This window comes from Pantherophis guttatus, chromosome 3 (genome assembly GCF_059756535.1).
Source record: "Pantherophis guttatus breed Tessera chromosome 3, ASM5975653v1, whole genome shotgun sequence".
Lineage (NCBI taxonomy): Eukaryota > Metazoa > Chordata > Lepidosauria > Squamata > Colubridae > Pantherophis > Pantherophis guttatus.
The window spans coordinates 139,133,677-139,150,483 of NC_142065.1; positions in this window are offsets into that span (position 1 = coordinate 139,133,677).

Consider the following 16,807-nt stretch of genomic DNA (forward strand, 5'->3'; position numbering starts at 1 on the left):
AGTATATAGGTCTATTTGCTCAGTAGGCAAATTGCAAGGGGTCTAACAGTGGATCTGTGATGGTTTTCAGGTGGGCCAGCACTAGCCCTTGTACATGCATAGATGGAATGGTCATCAAGACCCTGAAAGAAATATTAATTTCAGAGACATTTAAAGTTTCAGCTCTGTGTAAATAATTCTCAGCTCTGTGTATAATATAATGTGAATAAATATAATGTAAATTGCTAGGGTAAATTCCATTTAACCATTTATAGTAACTACTATAGAACTGAAGTATACAAGTTAGATATCCCTCTTCAGCTGAATATAAAAGGTATTACATTATATAGATTATTTTTCATACATTAAAAACAAAATATTTGCTACTTTAGTACATGCTATTACATCTGCATTTTAATTCATTCATTCATGCATGCATGCATGCATGCATTCATTTCATATGTATGCAGTTGGACTCTGCCTTTGTTACTGTTTTCTGCATAATTCATGTTCCAGAGATCTATTAAATTAATTGCAAAATCAGGGTGATAAATCAGGAAGGTAGGGAAATGAACTGGGTTTCAGATTTCAGTAAATCAGTCCTCATTTTTTTAAAGTTCTTATGTCGTCATTAAAACTCTGGGTATAGTACAAGAACTTTAATGGTTTCTTCTGAGCCTTCTATCAAAATGTATCTAAAGATACATAGATGGAAGGTTTCATTTTATTTTATTGTTCTATGATGTACCACTTCAGAAAACAAATTATAAGAAATAATCACAGAAGTTAGGATCTCAAATCTAAAAAGCTATACTTGATAGAGGTGAGTGAAAAACCTGGAACCCCAAGACCATAAAATTCCCCAAGTCTTTACCATATCCTTGGGATCTGTCTAAAAGTTGCTACTGAAAGACTGACACTGTTGAGATGATAGAAGAAATAAATTATTAAGTACAGGAGGAATAACAATATTGACTGCATTTAATTAATTAAATGCTTCATACTTCTCACACATGGGTCTTGACATAATCTAAATTGGATAATTTGGATTACCTTTGGGAAAGAAAAATAAATGCAAGCATTGCACTCAAAATGTATTGAAAGTAATCCTCAGTGGTGGAGACCTTATTGCCCACCAAGTATTTTTAAATTAGAACATCCAGCAGCAGTACCTAGCATAGCCAACAGAGAAGGATGCTGGGAGTTAATACTGAGAAACATCTGGACAGCCACATACTTTTAAGTGTGAAATATATTAATTTATTATATAGACTATTTTTTGAAATAAGCACTCAAATGAACTAAAATAGTACATAAACGCAGCATAAAAGTGCAAAACATGTTTTGTGGGAAATTGCCTACTATTCTCACATACTGGCAAATAACACATTCCTAGGACTCATTCGTTTTTAGAAATTTCACACATAAAAAATTAGCTTTTGAAATTCTAGACATTGGTTAGAGCAATGGTCAGAATTTTAGTTTGATTTCCATTAATGTCCACATTTTCTGTCGTTTAAAACAAAGATTTTCAAGCCATATATTATTGACTCCATGCTGGACTGAGAGTGCACACAGTGTGACTATTTTGAGACAACCCAGGAGCAAAATACAGTAAACAGAGGTTTGTCTTTCAAATAGTGGTTTATCTATAAGGAATATATACAGACACATACAAGGCAAAGTCAGGCAATCAATCATCAATTATAGCACGGAAGCACACAAGGAGAGAGAGACGCCCTCATAGGGTTTCTCTTATATATACAGCCTTTTAAAGTGATAAGTTAAATAACCCTGCTGACTCATTCTCATTGCATCATCATTTCAGTATTACAGCCTTACAGCAGCTGTTCAGCTATTAAATCATTACCTTAACATTTATCCATGAAGTGGAAGTGGGGGGGGGAAGAAGGGGGAAAAAAGGATTATTTGTAGGTGTTAAGTCTATCTTGAGAAGTTTAATTTCAGTTTCATTAACTTTACCATCTGTTTTATCTCAGAAGCACAGGACAGTAGCAGTTGGAGATCTTACCATTTTAGGCCATGCTGTTACAAAGCTATACCTGTTATCTCATAAAATTAACACCATTTAATTAAGGATAGGACCTTTGATTTGTGGATTTGAATTGGAATCTGATGACTTTCCTCAACTGCACATTTCTGTACACAATATAACAGGACCAGGATGGTGATACAATTAGGTTTTCACATGTTTTTGTGTTTTGAGGGATGAGAAGAATCTTCTGTGTGTTGAAACTTGGTATTTCCTCTTTCAGTCCATCTGATTCTTTGAAAAACAGCCTGTGTAAGCAGAAATCCTAAATTTCATTAAGAACTTCCCTTTCATCATTTGATGTTGCCCTTCAAGGAAGGAATAGAATTATACTCTCAGTTGATCAGAAGCTAATTGCATAGAATATATGAATTTTTTGCTTCATAAGTTTGTTATGAAGCTAAGTGAAATGCAGAGTCATGTAAAAAAAGAATCAAAATGTATTTAAAATTAATAGATTACAGTCTAAATAAGCTTTTTGGAGAGAAAATCTGAAGACACCCAGCAGAATGTACTTTTCATTAAATTTAGATTATGTCGACATTGAAATAGCAAGTAGTAGTGCTTTGTCATGATACCATGACAAAGTGTATTCTACTATGGTCAGTGGAGCTGAAAAGTACATTCTACTATGTATTGTACATTCTACTGTGAATATACTGAAAATTGTATTCTGCTATGTTCCATGAAATTTGTACCAGAAAGTAAGTAGTTTGTGTTGTTTGTCTTTATTTTTTATATATATAAATTAAATGTCATCTTGCTTTGTCATCATAATTTGATATTATAATACACAGTGCTTCAAGAGTCACCATTCAAATGTCCAGAAAGAAGTTCACAAGTAGACTATGGATGTAATTGTTTTTACTCAAGTTTCTCTCAAAATCTGATTCTAGAGGTAATAGAGGTGAATAGACATCATTAGTCTTGGTCTCTGTGAGTTAGTCTAATTCCCTTTCAAATATATCTACATTTAATTATCATCATTATACCTTATGACACCCATTTCACAATTATTCATTTTCTTATTCTGAACTTTAAACAGATTTTTAGTTCAGCCTTGACACCTTCCTAATGTCTACAAAGAGGTTTAGAAAGATTTTCTGTTCTACTTTATCTTTAAAAATATTCATCCATCTTATAAAAATCCAATGTTAACTGAAAAAGCTAAAAGGTTCAAGAGTTTCATGGAGATTTACCATGATAGACATTATATTAATTTGAGAGATTCTTGCTGGTTGCTTCAGTTGACCCTTTTTATTTTCTAAATGTAGTGAACTGTGTATGAACATCTCTCATGAAGTGAAAAATCAAAGAAAACATTTTTTTTTAAAAAAATTGACTTTGTGCATGTTGGGCTGCTGCTGTTTTGAAAATCTGAAAAATTCCAAGTGAAGCAGAATAAAGATAAATCACACCAGTACTGCTTCTACTCCCCAATGTCACAAAAGCATTTTGAAGATGATGATCTTCTTTAAACCCGCTAACCTTTTGAATCATTTTCCCATGCTGAGCTGCCTCTGGTTTTGCACTAACACCCACTCACCCTCCAAATTAATAATCCTAATAATTACAATAATCCTATCAGAAAAACTGAAGAGGCATCAAACTATTTTTTCCTCCTTCAAGACCTAAAGTCTACGAAGTTAGAAGCATGGTATGGTTGGAGTTTGTGCAAAGAAGAAAACAAAATATCCACAAATTCCACAGATCAATAGTGCTAGGGAGGGAGGAAGAAATTTGTTTACTCTGCTTATAAATATACTTCAATTGAGTCAGAAAGAGAACTTAATCAGTGTTGTGGTATCACTATAGTCTGGAGCTGCTGTCAAAATGGTATAGAGTCGTCATTTATACTTCATTCAATCAGAAGCTAATGCAGTAGAAAACAAATTTAAAATATCTATGGTAAGGATTAAAAATTTAAAACCAACTTGGATGCCCTCAGGAGCACCAAGCAGATTAAAATGCTCTCCAGAACATCTTCAACATTTCCCTTGGATGCACTTGGATTTGTACATGAAGGCTGTTCCAGAGAATTAGTGCCAATGAAATGCATTATTTCCTTGCTTTAGCTCCTTTTATTTCCCAGTGGTGGAGCATTAAGGCAGCTCCATGTAAAAATGCATTGGAGTAATCTAAACAGGAGGCATGAAGTACTGTTGCACCTGGTACGGTTGAAGCTACTATTTAACCAATGGAACAGCTTGCCTTCAGAAGTTGTGGGAGCTTCATCGCTGGAAGCTTTCAAGAAGAGACTGGATTGCCATCTGTCAGAAATGGTGTAAGGTGGGAGTTGGACAAGATGACTTACAAGGTCCCTTCCAAGTCTGTTATTTTGTTACTATATCAGTCAAAGCTAGCCAAATCCCACCTAGTCATGGCTTCTATCTTCAGTACCAAAAGGAGCCAAGAGTCCAGGACTCCCAGATAGTGAATATCTACCTTGGGAGTAGTGCTTGCTTATTCAGAAATAACGCTGACATCAGTGAAAAATCTTAATGAATAAGCAGTAGTTCAGTCTGTTAGGATTCAGCTTCAACCTGTTCCAGCCCATCTAAACTTTAACACTCCAGGCCCCACGATAAGACTTCAATAACATCTTCTCTACAGCCTGCAATGGTGATGCAAAGTTGAATATTGTTAACATACTAATAACATCACCCTGCAAACTATTGAATGAGTGGATTCACTGACTTTGTACAGTTCTCATGTGTAAATAATATAATTTAACTAATATTTTGAACCCATTTTAGTCTATGGAAACTTTTCTCTATCAGGGAGAAGTTTGTGATATTCTTACCTAACTGGAATTGTCCAAAAATTATTCAATTTAGCTTATTTTTATAATTTAACTTATAAAGGTTCTTATTTATATAAATAAAATAACTGATTGAAGACTTCATTGATTTATCTTTCAATGATGTGAGATAGCTCTTGTAGAGAAGTGTAGATAAAGAGAAAAATACCTCTTTTTGTCATAAATCTGAGGCTGCTCTGAAATTAAAGAATAGATGATTCAGAACAAATGAAAAGAAGTAGGTCTTTGCACAGTGCTTCAATAAATAGTGGATTCAACTTCCATACTGATGGACACAAAGTTGAATGACTTGACAAGGGAACGAAACATGTTAACTGAGGTTAAATCTAGTGATGGCTACTAGTGATGATTTTCAGAGGTTAGCTGCAGTGAAAAAGGCAGTATCAGATATTTATAAGCTAAGCAAAAGTTTATTAGTTGCTTCTTACTGTTGGACTCTCTATAGGTAGTCAATTGGGCATTGTGGGAACTAGATAGGCCCTTGGACTGATCTAGCATTACTTTTTACATCTGTTGCTACAAGATTCCCAGGATAATTTCAATTTTTACTTAAAGGACCATGAAATTAGCTGCCTGAAATTATAACAGCAACAGCAATGTTGCCAACAGAAGGGAGATTAACTGGAAAATGTTTGTGGGAATGTACTCTTGCATTAGGAAATTGCAGTACGCAGAACTGCAAATACACAATACGCTATTACAACAAGTTTTGCTATATGTTTTTCATAATTTTGCTCTCTTGGAACTGGAGAGGGAGTGTTGGCAAGCATGTGTTTCTTCGCTTCTTGTTTGCATTAACCATAGGAATTATTTCTCTGATGAGTGTATGCTGCCCATTGTAATGTAATAAATACATTACAAAGTCATCTTATATGAGTATTGTATCCCTCAGATATTATATAAGCACATTCTCACTATATTTCATTGGGAAAGTTTAACTATTCACAAACGAGTAATTCTGATTTAAAGCTAACATGTTCTAAAACTGTGTTTCTATTAAGAAACTTAAATCTTTTGCATGTATTTTGCAGACTCCTGAGAGAAGCTGGGTTGTCTAAGTTTGTATATTTCTGTCATGGTGACTCAAGCTTATTATTTATAGCATGTAAAAGAATAATTGGAGAACTGACCAAGTCAGGAACTTCCTATTTTAGATCTAGCCTCTGCTGTGAACTTGCTAAATGACTCTGAATAAACTACATTCTATCATCCAGTTGCATAGTGTGGGGAAAAGGAGACAGTGATACCAGCCTTATTTGATAAATAATGGATTCAACTTCCATACTGATGGACATAAAGTTGAATGACTTGACAAGGGAACAAAACATGTTAACTGAGGATAAATCTAGTGATGACTACTAGTGATGATGGTCAAGGTTTGCTGCAGTGTAAAAGGCAGTACCAGAAGTTTGTTGACCAAACAGATGTTTGTTGTATAGATTGTTGAATGGATTATAATTGGGCAGGAGTAGAGCAGATCAGATTATTTATCAATTTAGCCCAATATTATCTATTCTGAATAGAATCTTGACAACCAATGTCTAGATTCAGGCAAAAAAACATAAGGCAAAGAAAAGGTTATTGAAAACCTTTTAGTTGGAGATTGAGCTTGAATATTTTTCCATGAAAGTCAGGTGCTCTCCAATTGAACAATAACCCAACACCTAGAAAACCATACCTATTTGTCTTTATTCCTAATATTTTTTTCTCCTATACACCAACAGGGACCTATTTACTTTTATTGAGGCCTCCGCTATCATGAAGGTTATTGAGAGGTAGCATTCTCTGGCACAACCATGCCCCATAATTTGGGTACTTATATCAGTGTTGCCACTTCTGAACAGCAACCATCAGATGCTTGAATAACAGCTCGTTTCTATTCCTGGTAAGAGTTATGGGTCCCATTCATCAAATCTCAGGAGCCAACATTGTGTTACTTTTCTAATAAAGTATGAATTCACATACAGCAGAATACAAAATACCTAGTTTTTCATTTGTTGATTCATAGAATTTCTGTTAGGTCTTGGCTCCCAGGATTCATTTATATTGCTGAATAGTTTGGCAGGCAAGTGCTGATTGCTCTTTGGTAAATGCTTGTAAGAACCTGGTAGACAGGCCCATCATTTTTATTCTTTACGATCTGACAGAAAGCAGAGGTTCAAAATCTATAGTCCGTAATCCCATAAAAATGTTAAGGAATCCTTTCAAATGTTGTCCCTACAGTTTATTGTTTCAGTACCAATTATGTGGAAAGTTCTTACGTTTTTAAAATAAAACATTAAATAAATGTACATTTAACTTCAATTTACGCTGGATTAAATTCAAAATTCTCATATGGACCCATTCACTTTTTAAAATATGTGTGGCCCTTAGTTAAAATCAGCATGCTCCCCAATGTAAAAAACAAAAAAACAAAAAACACTTTGTTTCCCTTTCCTCCTAGATATATTGAACAATAGGATTTAGAGGGCAAAGAAATGTCAAGAATGTCCCAAAATTAAAAGAACCGATGCATTTTCTTAATTTGAAACAGCCTTCATTCTTGGTCACATCAGGTCAGGCATTCAGCCCAGTGGTGAAATCTGAACCAGTTTACTACCAGTTTGCTGGCGCATGCGCAGTGGCACCATGCATGCCAAAAGGAGGCATGGGGTAAGCAGAACAGCGCGCGAAGGGGGGGGGGTGATCAGCTGCGGTGCACAATTTTTTTTTACTTTTAAAAGCATTTTTTTACAACCTATTTGGCCAAATAGGTTGTAAAAAAATGCTTTTAAAAGTAAAAAAAAAAAAAAAGGCTCTGACGATCAGGCAGCTCAGCTGGGATCATCAGAGCTTTTTTTTTTTAACCTTTTAAAAGCATTTTTTAAAAGAAGCGGCAAGCAGGCAACCGGGCGATTGGGTGGGTCGGTGGGGGGGCAGGGATTTTTGCTACTGGTTCTCCAAACCACCTGCCACCATCACTACCAGATCGGCTGATCTGGTCCAAAACGGGAGCATTTCACCCCTGATTCAGCCTGTGAATGCTAGGACTCTGTAGTGTTACACCTGGTTGAAACACCTTTGTGAAGAATTACAGCACCCCTCATTTACCCATTTCTTTACCCATCTTCTTCATAATCCTCATCCCCATCATATTAATTCACCAGCTAGGTTATCCAGACAGTCTCTATGTAGGTCCTCCTGTCACTGGAAAGGAAGCTGGGAGCTTCTTTTTATTTATTTATTTTTTCATTTAGAAAGGAAGAAGATCTTCAGTGATACATTTGGGATCAATGTCACTGTGGACAAGATTAAAAGAGATTTACTGCCCCCTTTTCGGAACCTGTGTGATTTCAAGAGCTGAAAACTGAAGTCCATCTCATTTGCACAAAACTTCTCTAGAAGATCAGCTATACCATAGATGTAAGAAGGGACAATCTGTTCATGGCTAAAACTAGTCCCTTCTGGGTTAATTGGGATATTTTACTGGATTTTTTCCCCTGTATGTTTACCATATTAATTATCCCCATTCCAGTTAACCATACTGCGTGAAGAGGGCCATTGACTGAAGATAGGTCTAAGTGAATCAAAGTATTTTCTTGTAATGTAGCAAAACACAGCAAAAATATAACACATTCTAATATTTGGCAGGCTAATATTTGATTGCTAAATATGTTGATGAAGTACAATTCTTTTTTTTTAAGTAACAATAAAAAGAGAAATGCACACAGTTCACTTCAAGGAAAATGAGGTAGGAATACTTCTGCTAAAGATCCCATTGGACCAGTAAGGAAGGTAGCTGCAGAATTGAGATGGCTTGGGTCCAGGTCACAAAATAATTAAAAGGGTTTAAAATAAAATTATCACAGCATTGTAATGTTTTTGGATAGCTTTTCCTGTTCTTTACTGGCTAGGTTCTTGCTGCTGTAATTTCCTTTTTCATTATGCACTTAGAAAATGTTCAATGTTATATCATAGCTGCTCCAATTATTCCTCTAAGTGAGAGATATAGGGCTTTTCCATCCTGTAGTTTCAACTAGAGGATTTTCATGAATAAGCAGACTGAAATTGAAGTCTTTATAGATTTCATCCCCCTCCTCCTTTTTGGTCATAATGATGGCCTGATTCAGCCCGCCCCCCTCCCCCCCATTAATGAATTTGCTTGTCCTGGATCAGTTGCCTTTCTGATGAACTAGGGCAGTTTGAAGATAACCTCATGCATTTTTGCTGTTGAGAATTGGCCTGAAGCCAATACTTGTACTGGTAATGAAGATAAACCAAATATACATGGCCCTTTGGAGCAGGGGAAAGCTATAGCCATATTCAAGAAAAGTAGGAACATTTCTTATTGTATTAGCATCATCAAAGCATCATTTCAGAGTTTCTTCCTTTTCACTTATAAATTCTCTGGATTTTTCAAGAAAGGTTGGTGGGAAATGACAAAGCTTTGGGAGTCTGTGTGCTGCTCACTCATTCTCTCTCTCACACACAAAATGGTGGTTTAGTGGGTTTGTTAATATTCCCCAGCAATTCCCTTCACCAAAAACCCAAAACTGTCCCAATTAACTCCAGCCAAAAGCAGACCAATGCTAGTCCACAGAGCAATGGCCAATGAGTCCACAAGGCACTTGAAAGTTTCCCAAACAAGTTAAACCCACCAGGAAAAATTAAATCCACAACACCAGAGGGTTCATGAGACAAGAAAAGTCCTGAGTTCACAAGGCACGATCCAAGTCAAGGCACGGTGTCAATCCAAACCAAGGCAGAAATCATGACATCCAAGAGAAATGCAGCTAGGAAAGGAACATGTTGCTTCTAGCATCATCTCCATCTGCCTGCTGCATTAAATGGACAGATTTTGGTACAGCCCATCAAGAAGGGCAAGGCTGCCTTCTCGCAAGTAATCGTGCTGACCTTCACTGCCCCTGCCTTTTCTCTGCCCTATGTATTCTCGGATCAGGTGTAGAAGACAGTTCCTCTTCCTCATTGCTGACTGACTGCACCTGTGTGCTTTCCCCACCTGAAGGGCTGTCCTGCTGCAGCTGTGCTTTAGCTACTACAATTGGTTCATCCTTCTCTGAACTGACATCTGGAGAGGTACCTGGGGAAACATCTGTGGGAGTCATCACACTCTGCTTGGGCTAGGAGTGCTAGGATATCTTGGTAAATGACAAATTATCGCTTTTTGGAGAGGGCAGATATAAAGTTTCAGTCCACCAACACAGAAAAGGCAACCTGTATTAAAAAAAAAAAAAGTGTGTGTGTGTGTGTGTGGGAACGGCCTTGCATGATTAACCTATTAGTTAATAGGTTCAGTTTCATTTTTCCACTCACAGAATTATTGCAATTTGTTGACAACTTAGAGCTGTCACTGCAAAATATACCACCAGGAATTGACTAAATAACGAAACAAATTTTGTTGATTTTGAAATTACCGTAACATCATAGTTCCAGGCATAAGATATCATGTTTGCATATTACTTTATTTAATATATCTATGCATGGTGGAAAGGTAACAGCGTTCCGTGCACCTTTGGCGTTTAGTCATGCTGGCCACATGACCACGGAGACGTCTTTGGACAGTGCTGGCCCTTCGCCTTTCAAATGGAGATGAGCACCGCCCCCTAGAGTCAGGAATGACTAGCACATATGTGCAAGGGGAATCTTTACCTTTACTTTTTATCCATATTTGTAAGCATTTTTCTTAATGCATGCTTTTAAAATGCAATTTTCTTCGTTATGCATTGTAGGACATCTTTTTTTTTTTTTTTCAGGGCGAACTGCTTCACAAATGTGAAAAATTGGGAAACTGATATTTCCTATATGAATATGACTGGCTTTAAGAGCAGATTTGGAGATCCCTTTAGTAGTTTTATTCAATGCCCTCATCAGAAAGCTTGCATAGCCCTAAGATTAATATTGTTTCAGTCTTTAATGAAGAGTTTTTAAAAAATACTATGCTGAAATTTTTATCACTATTTTAAAATCAATCTTACTCCTATATTTACTATTTGCTTTCATTTTTCTATTTGTATTTGTTTATTCTATTGTTTGTTTCCTACCCAGAGTTGTCTGCTGAGTAAGCAGCCATATCAATTTTCTAAATAAATAAGCAAATAAGATTACTTCTAATAATGCACAAAGATTTCCCTGCTATCAAATCATAGCACTTCCTATCATCATCTGCAAAATTCTACAGCTTTGGATGAAAAGAATTTAATGTCTGTTTGAATCTTTTACAGTGTAATAACATTTTATGCCACTTACTGCAAACATCTTGTAAATCACATGCTTTTGTTTTAAAAGGATTAATGTGGTTGGGAAATCAAATAAGCATCCAACATATGGAGGAGTGTCTAGTAGTGTTATAAAGAGATATTGACAAAGAATACGTCTAGACTTTGGGATGGAGGACATCTTAACACTTAATTAGAATATTAACCCAATGACCTAGTAGCAGAGTTAAACTCCCTTTAATAAGTCCTTTTCAAGCATGTTGTCTGCTGTTTATAAAACAAGGAACATATGTTATGTTAACGTATTTATATCATTTAGATTATTACTTATTGAATTTGTGAATACTGAATGTCACTAAACCATGTGTCATATTTCCTTTCTTTGAAGAAGGGGGCATCAGATATTCAAGATGCTTGGCAGCGTTATATTTCTAATAACATTTCTTTATATATAATAGTGTCTTGAACATTAGCCGCAACACTGTCACTAAATTATTCACATCCTAAAGAACTTTCCAATGCTGCAATATCAGTATTTTGGCCATAGGAAGAGGATAGAGAATTTATTTTTGTTGTCCAGTTCTCAAATTTGACATAGAAGGCATATAGTTTAAGTGAATAATATCCTGTGAGAATTTTGGGTTTTGTTGCGCAATCATAGTTACTGTATATAATCCACTACTTTCTCCCAAAACCAAAGTATAGAAATGTGTTTAAAAGAAGCATTACATCTCCAACTAAATTCTGTTTTTGGCAGTCCTTTTCTACACAAACATAATGGAGCACAATAAATTCTAAATATTACTTTTTGTTGTATAAGTTGTAATTTGATGTCCTTTGACACCAACAGAAGTTAAAACACTCTCTCCTTTTCCAGATTCCACAATTCTTTCTTCTACTCATTTCTTAATATCTGCATATCAACTTGATTTGTTGATAACAAATATCTATAGAAACTAATAGTAGAGGATTTTTTTGGTTTTGTTTAAAGAGATTTAACAAGTTGTTCTGGTACCTCAGGTGTCTCACAATTTGAAATGCTGCTGGTCCAAACAATGTTGTCATTGGGTTATATCTGATAAATGCTATTTATCTCTTAACACAGAGTAATGTAAACATCAATCTTCATGATTGTCAGTTGGTCCAAAATCAATATCTCTGTTTCCATCTAATTTTTCCATATCAATATCCCCACCCCCATTTTCAAAGTTGAGTTTCCCCATAAAGTCAATTTAGCATGGAAAAAAGAATTGAATCTTTTTTATTCTATTTCTTAACTTTCTAACTGGCATAATTTTTTCCAAAGATATCAGAATTCTAGTATATTTGTATCCTAACACTGCCCATATGAAAACCAAATCCTTCATCATTAGTTGATAATTGCATTTTCCCCCTAAAAATATGCTTGTAATTGAAGAAACCCATATTTTCTAAACAAAGAACTTATTTTCTTCAAAATTAACTGCTTTTCTATCCCATAGGTGGTACAGATAATTGGGTATCATCTCTATCCAGAATGGCCAACTAGGCATATACTGGAAACCACAAACATAGCATCAGTACATTAATTCTTTTCCATTCATGTTCCATGACTCTTAATGATAATACATAGACAATATATTATCTCCATTGTTGATATCAACATTTTCTATTCAAAGTCACATCCTTTATAAAAGTTTGCATGGGAAGCAATGCTTTCGGTTAGATTTTATTTCATAAAGCAGTGAAATAATAGGATTCCATAGTCATGACCTTCAATTCTCTATATGCTGCTAATTTAGAAATGGCACCTTTTGCATTATTACCAAGAAGCATGTCTGAGCTTGAAAAAATAATAACTTTTACTAATAACTGATCCCACTTATGAATAGAAATGCTTAAATGCTCTGTAGGTAAATTGAAATCATTAGAATGTTATGCTGGAAATATTATAATTCAGCGATAGGATTGGAGTGAGAATTAGGGGTAGTCCACTCTTCTCTTAATGGAGGTAGAAGAAATGGAGTAAGCATGTAAACTTGAACAATTAGAATCTGAAGACAGAGAGAGGCTGGCAAAATCAGGAAGAGTAGCATATGAGATGGCAATGCATAACTGGGTATCATCTGCATGTTAGTGATACCTCATCCTATGCTGACTGATGACTTCACCAATATTTTTTTCATGTAGTTATTCAACAATAGAAAAAGGGGCTGACCTGATGGAAACTGTGAGGGCGTACTTGGGGAAAAACAGGCTGAATATTAGCAAAATTCAATGGGTGAGTATTTGAAGGTCTAACAAATCTGGAAATACCCTATCTATAACCCTTATGTGTAGCTGGTTCTCATTCTGAGACTCACAGCATATTGAGGCTACAGCCAAAAGAACTTTTACATAATTGCACGTTGTCACCAACTATGACCATTTCTTGATCAGGAAGCTTTTTGTGTGGTCACAAGCTGATGCCCTCATAACCTCATGGCTGAATTAGTGTCCCTTGTTCTACATGAAGCTGCCTTGTAGTCCATTCAGCTGGTACAGCATACAACTGCCAATGTAATTAACACCAAACTGAAATTTCACCATGCAACACTGTTACTTTGGGAACTAGACTGACTGCAAATTAGATTCTGGATTCAATTCAAGGTGCTGCTTGTTACCCTTTGTGGCTTGGAATACCTAGGAGATTGCCTTTCTGGATTGAATCTGCCACTCAGTGAGATCAAGAGACTCTTTTCATTGAAGAAATGACACCCACAGGGACCCTGAGATGAGCCTTCTCTATGATGGTGCCCCCCCTTTTCTTGTAACAGCCTACTTGTAGATATGAAGTCCTTGAAGGCTGCAAACACTTGGGACTTCAGGACTACATTTGGAGATGTTGAGGTTTAGTCTACCACAAGGGGTGGTAATACTGTCATTGTACATTGATTGATTGGCATATAAGTATTCAATATTTTTATCTTAAACTTTTGACATTTTGAAGGCTGATCAGGGAGATACTTTATTAGTATAGAAACCTTACTAAACATGGAAGCAAATGGATGAAGCTAAATAACCAGGGATAGTGGTTATTACACTGGACTTTCTTACTTAATAATTGTTCCATTCAACAATTATTACAGTTTAATCAAATATCAAGAAAAGAAAAGAAAAGAAAGAAAAAGAAAAAAGGGAAACAAAGAAGAAGGTGGGTCCACTGTTACAATAGTAACACATGATGAGATAAGGAATAAAGATAGACTCTTCTACTGGTTTGGGTTTTTTCCCCCCTCAAATGAACTATATTCATGTGGACATAAACAAAAGACCTGAGAAGAGGAGAGAATGACGAACTAACGGAAATATGATTAAAGAATATCTGGGTATTGTGAATGAGCTGGGTATTGAGAAGACACAGATCAGTTACATTCAAGAGTCCTGAATGACTTTGTGAATGCCACCTGAGAGTTCCCATCTTTGAGAAACACTAGTACTGGAGCACTAGAGAAGGACAAATTTTAGTCATATTTTCAGAAAGAAGGAACAATACCAGTGGTGGGTTGCTACCGGTTCGCCCCGGTTCGGATGAACCTGTAGCAGCGGTGGTGGGAGGCTACACCCACCCGCCCAGATGTCATTAAGTATGCTCTGCGCATGCACAGATGCTTCTGCACCTGAGAGAGAACCGGTAGCAAAGGTAAGTGAAACCCACCACTGGAACAATGGGGTCTGGTAATTATATATGGATCATCTTATTTACTTATTTATTCTGTTTTACTTGATGTACATTGTCTCCAAATGACTCTGAATAGCTCACAATACATCAAACAATATAAAAATATGTATCAGAAAATCAGAAAATCAAAATATGTATCAGATATATGTATCAGAAAAAAGGCTAGGCAACCAGAGACATAAAAAAGAAAGGCGAAAAAGATGGTGAGCCTGACAAATTCCAAAACATCCACCACTAACTAACATGCACCAAAGGTGACACCAACCAACCTAGCCCAAGGCTTGAGACAACAATATTGACAGTATCAATGTTGACTTGATACTGACACTTTTTAAAAAATTTGATTTATATGCCACCCTTCTCTGAAGACTCAGGGCGGCTTACAATGTGTTAAGCAATAGCCTTCATACTTTTGTATATTTATACAAATCAGCTTATTGCCCCACAAACTGGGTCCTCAAAGCAAAGCTCTGGAACAGATGATTAAACAGTTATCTTGTGTAAAAAAGAGCTGGATTTCTAAGAATAAATCATGTCAAAACAACAATTTTTGATAGAACGACTAGATTTGTTGACCATGGGAATGCAGTGGATATAGTATAGCTTGACTTCAGCAAATTATTCAACAAACTCTTCCTTGAGATTCTAGTAGTAAAGATGTTAAAAGATGGGTTTAATAATACTAGAATTAGATGAATAACAACTGTTAAATATATCCAATGAAAGGAGTGGAACACACTGCAGGACTCTGTTTTTGGTCCAGAACATAACTTGGGCGAGGCTTATAAAAAGATATATTTTCAGATGACACAAAAATAATGGGAAGACAAAACCTTAAAGAACAGCATTAAGATTGATGAACTAGATCAACTAGCAGAAATCAATAAAACTAATTTCAATTGGGACAAATACAAAATCCTAGTTTGTGAGGTTAAAATGAAAATGAAAGGCATAGGATGGGAGCCATACTGGGCTACAGTACATGTTAAAAGGATTTGAATGTCTTAGTAGATCACAAGCTGAGCATGAGCCATCAGTCTGATGCAGCTACAAGACAAAAGAAAATCCATACCTAGGTTGGAGCAAGAGAAATTAAGATAAAGAGAAGTCATTGCTTCTGTCTGTTCTGTATTGAAAAAGCAATGTTACAATATTGTGTCCAATTCTGGGTACCACATTTCAGGAAGGACATTGACAAATGGGAAAATGTCCAGTGGAAAGGAACTATGATGATAAAGGATCTAGGGAAAGGGAAAGGGACAAAAAATGACAATAAGCCATTGGAGGCATTGGGTATGTTTATCTTGGAGAAAAGGCTGCAGGGATACAAGTTCACATTCTCCTGACCATCACCGAGTGATTGAGTGGCACTGGATGGTTGAAAGATGCTGAATGGATGTTGAAGGAAGGGCAGTACCTGTGCTTTAGAGGAAGAATGCCAGAGCTGAAGGTCTGGAAGGGTTGCTTAGGGGGTCTCAGGTAGGGCAATTCATTCAAGTGATGACAGGCATGAGGGGTCTAGATGGGAGCTAGAGGATAGTATGTATCAGAGGAAGACACTACCAATACTTAAGACCAGTGGCATGTTCCAAACCTTTAAGCTCACACCCAGACCCTGGAGAGCAGTCCCTCAGAGACCTATATCTTTTATTACTGTTGATGAATACAAAGTAGGTTAATACTTATCTGTCTGTCTGTCAGTCAGTCAGTCAGTTAGTCAGTAAATCAATCAATCAATCAATCAATCAATCAATCAAATTTATTTGCCTCCCATCTTGCAGTTCAGTCATCTCTGAGTGGCTCACATCGAGCTAAAACCCACAAACATTCAACAGTTACAAAGTTAAAAGCAGAGTAAGAATACAAAAAATTAAAACAAATTAAAAAAAACCCAAAACCTCAAGGGTTTGGATGGAGAGATGGGGTGCCTTCTTTGTTATTGAATCAACCAACTTCCAGCTGACAGCTTCTCCTCTGAGACCATGCCAACTGGCATAGCTAGGTTTTGTAGCTTTTCCAGAAGGTGAAAACAGAAGGGG